A 4505-nucleotide genomic window follows, 5' to 3' on the forward strand; every position below is an offset into this window, starting at 1 on the left:
GTTTGGGGCCCCAAGAGTAGGAATGGCACAGGGCCCAAAGTAGGAGTAGAGAACAGCGGGGGAGATGGAAGGGTGAGTGTGGCTGGCGGAGTCAAGGCGTGGAGGGCTGCACAGTAGACTTACCCCAAGAGAGGCCTGAGGGCGGGAGAGCGGGCCAGGAGAATTAGCCAGTGGTGCAGGTCCGGGAAGGAGGGAGAGGTGAGGGCGGGTCCAGGTCCCGCAGAAGTGTGCTCCTGGGGCCCAAGGAAGGCACCAAGATGGCCTGGGCAAAAAGGATCAGGAAGCAGCACCAATTCCCCAGGTGTCTGGGGACCCAAGACCAGGAATGGCGCAGGGCCCAAACCAGGAGCAGAGAACAGCGGCGGAGATGGAAGGGCGAATGAGGCCGGGGGAGTCAATGCGCGGAAGGCTCCGCGATGGACCCATCCCGAGAGGCCTGAGGATAGGGTAGCCGGCCAGGAAGTCTTAACTATCTTTTAAAAGTTAAAAAATAAGGGCTGGAGAGATGGTTCAGCAGTTAAGAACACTGGTTGTTCTTGCAGAAGACCTGGGTTTGAATTTCAGTACCCACGGCAGCTAACAGCTGTCAGTAACTCCAGTTCCCAGGGATCCAACACCCTCTTCTGTCCTCTCTGGGCATTTCACAACATGGGTGCACTTACATACATGCATACAATATGTGCATACACATAAAATAAAAATAAAAATATTTTAAAAGTTAAAAAATTATTTTAAATTTTTCAAAAAAGAAAAATTTAATTTAAAAAGTTTTCTTCCTGTGATTCAGTGTGTGTGTGTGTGTGTGTGTGTGTGTGTGTGTGTGTGTGTGTGGCCTATCTAACAATCCTCTGATCAACCAGGATAGAAAAGATTATCTTCCATGTGTTTTTAAGGAGGGTTTTTTTCTTATCCTTTTTTTAAAAACATGTATTTATTTGTGTGTGCTTGCATGCCCATGTGCATGCAATAGCACATGAGTGGAGGTCAGAGAACAGTTTGTGGGAGTTGGTGTTCTCCTTTCATCATGTGGGTCCCAAGAATCGAACTCATGTTGTCAGGCTCAGTGGCAAGTGCCTTTACCCGCTAAGCCATCTTGTCAGTCCTTTTCTCTTTATCTTGCATTTGGGCTTAAAATCTATTGCAAGCTCATTTCCCAACCAAAGTGTTAGCTAGGTGTTGAATTTCATTATTTGGCATCCAGATGCCAATTATTTCAATCCCATATGCCAAGAAGACTATTCATTCTCCATTAAATTTGTTTGGCACCTTTATCAAATAAACAGTTGACTATATGTATGTGATTCTATTCCTGGGCTCAATTTCTTTGCTCAATATGTATATTCCTAAATCAACACTACCCTGTTTTTATTTAGGGTAACTTTATAATAAGTTTTGAAATCAGAACTCCAAATTTCTGTACATTTAAGAATATTTTGGGGAACCATATAAATTTTAAAATCAGCTTGACAATTTCTACCAAAAAAATCCCCAAAATTAAACAAAATGCCTGCAGAGTGTTTGAAAGTGTGGTTAGAAGAGAATTAACATGTTCTCAGTATTGACTTCTCTCTGATCCAGTAACTCTCTCTCTCTCTCTCTCTCTCTCTCTCTCTCTCTCTCTCTCTCTCTCCAGTGCTTTAGTTCTTTTATCTTTCTGAGTAATAGTTTGTGGTTTTTCAATGTACTAAATCATATTCCTACATTTTTATTACCAGGTATTGATGCTTTGGTCATCAAGGGGCTGCATGTATGATGGTGTTCCTAAAGATGCTGCCCGGTTGTGTTGTCTGCATGCCCAACACATTCAGTGATGTCATACCACATGGCATCTTCTAAAGACGCCTTTCTCAGAACTGTTCCCCATTGTTTAGAGATGAAAACTGACTGTATGTGGACACACAGCTTGCTTTTCTACAAGGATAGTTATCCACTTTCAGCTGAACCATAACAAAGAGGTTGAGGAAACAGCTAACAAAGATACGAACAAACATTTAACAAAAACAAGCTCATACCATACCAAGAAACACCACCACATAAGTTCAAATGTCTAGGTCACTTAAAAAAACACAAACAGAATGAATAATCAAGATAACATGTTTAATATGGAAATTAACAACCCCCTTGTAATGTTTCCTGAGAATGACAGCCTAGTGGATGCACAAGACAATGATTTCAAAACAGTAGTTATAAATACGTTCAAGGAACTTAAAGAGGATATGAATATTTAATGACTAAATGAAGACTGTGAAAACAAACAGCCGAATGAAATAACTAAAACTGCTCAAAACTTAAAATGGAATTCAATAAAGATATAAAACCTCTGAAGAAAAGCCAAACTGAGGTAAAACTTGAAATGAGAAACTCTCAGGAGCCCAGACCAAAAGCTTAGAGGAAAGAAGCACAAAGGAACTAGAGGAAATGAATCAGAGAATATTAGGTTTGTAAGAAAAATTGGGGAAATATATCACTCAATAAATGAAAATGTCAAATCTAAAATAATTCAGGAATGCAATACGCCTGAGCTCTGGGACACTAAAAAGACCATACCTATGAGATGTAGGCACAGAGGAAGACAAAACCCAGATAAGAAGAACAGGATATATTAATAAGATCATAGAAGAAAAATTTATAGCATTAAATACCTGTACAAGAAACATAACTATCTCATATAAGTAATGATGCACCAGAAGGTCTTGGAAGACCACAAACAAGCAATACCCAAAAAGAGTAAACAGGAAGAAGAAATAAAATCAGAGCCGAAATTAATGAAATAGAAAAAAAGAAAACAATACAAAGAATCAATAAAATGAAGAGTTGGCTCTTTGAAAAGATTAACACAATTGACAAAACTTTATCCAAAATAACCAAAAGAAACAAAAAGAGGACTCAAATCAACCAGCTCAGAGATGAAGAGGGAAACGTTACAACAGACTCTGAAGAAATTCATAAATCCATAAGGATATACTTTAAAATTCTATATTCTGAATTAATCATCATCTGTTGTATGAGGAAGCTTTGCTAGTGAGAGTTGAGAGATGTTATAATAATCTTTCTACCTCCTGTTCTTCTGTATTACCTGAGTCTTAGGTACAGAGGTTACATTGTAGATGAGTCACTTAGGGCTGGACATACCACCGACACTCATTCTCTACATTTGACCACGTCCATAACTTTGGAATAGTCTCCATCTGTTGCAAAAAGAAGCCTCTATGATGAGTGGTGAGAGATACACTTACCTGTAAATATAAGACTACATAGAATACAATAAGAAATAGAATGGGGGAAATGGGCAGCAGGCCCAAACATAATCAAGGAAGTACTGGCAACAGACAACTGTGGGGTGAGGGAGAGTAGATCTTCTCTAAGGGAGTGACTCTAGATAGGCTGACAAGACCAGTGAATGAACTTGCACTGAGGGACATCTGGGTACAAATGCTTGACCAGATAGAACTTAACATATATGACAGAACGCATAAAATCTGGTGGGGGGGTGTCTTAATTTGATTAAGATCTATTATATGAAATTTACCAAAACTCAATAAAAATAAACATTAATAAAAAGAAAAAGAAATTAAATTGGGGATGTGACAAAAGTAGGTTTTAGCCTAGGGTATATGATCTCTCCACCCATGTCTATTTCTGTATGCTTACAGTACCACATATGTGTTCCCTCCCATTGAGCAGGCCTTAAAGCCATAACTGGCCAAAATTCAGGAAATAAGAGACTACAGAGTACTTACCCTTGAATAGGACACCTATTTCAAACTTCTACCATCCAAGACTTGGGGACCATTGTGAAAGCAGGTGCAGAAAGATTGTAAGAGCCACAAGTGGTTGCTGTCCACAAAGAAGCAATGTTTTCCAGACAGCTGGAAGTTTCTCCTATGAACTCACAGCAATTCAGCAGCAAGCACAAGACCCATGCAAGCTCAAGCTAGACAAAATCCCAGCATAGATGTGGGGGAGTGAGGAAGAAATACCATTAGCAGAGGAACTACTGGCAACCAATAACTATTGGGAAAGGGAGAATTGGTTTTCTTTAAGGGTGTAATATTAGATAGATTAACCAGGCTCCAGTGAATGAACATAAGCCTACAGAGATTTGGAGACACAAACTTGATTTGATATGCCTTAATATATGTGAAAGAGTACATGAAACCCAGCACAGGAGGCTATAAGAGGGGTGTAGATAGGGGAGAGAGCCTAAATATTATCAAAATATATTGTATAAAATTCACAAAATTTCAACTAAAATGTGAAGAAAAAAATATTTATTCCAAACTAAAAAAAATCTAAAAGAAATTGATAAATTTCTAGATATGTATAGCTTATCAAAATTAAGCCAAAATGACATAAATAATTTAAACAGACCCATAACAACCAATGAGACAGAGGTAGCAATTAAAAATCTACCAAATGAAAAGAGCCCAGGACTAGATGGATACATTACAGAAATGTATCAAACCTTCAAAGAAGAACTAATAACAATAATTCTTAAATAGAAA

Source organism: Nannospalax galili, unplaced genomic scaffold (genome assembly GCF_000622305.1).
Source record: "Nannospalax galili isolate Female #2095 unplaced genomic scaffold, S.galili_v1.0 scaffold1181, whole genome shotgun sequence".
Classification (NCBI taxonomy): Eukaryota; Metazoa; Chordata; class Mammalia; order Rodentia; family Spalacidae; genus Nannospalax; species Nannospalax galili.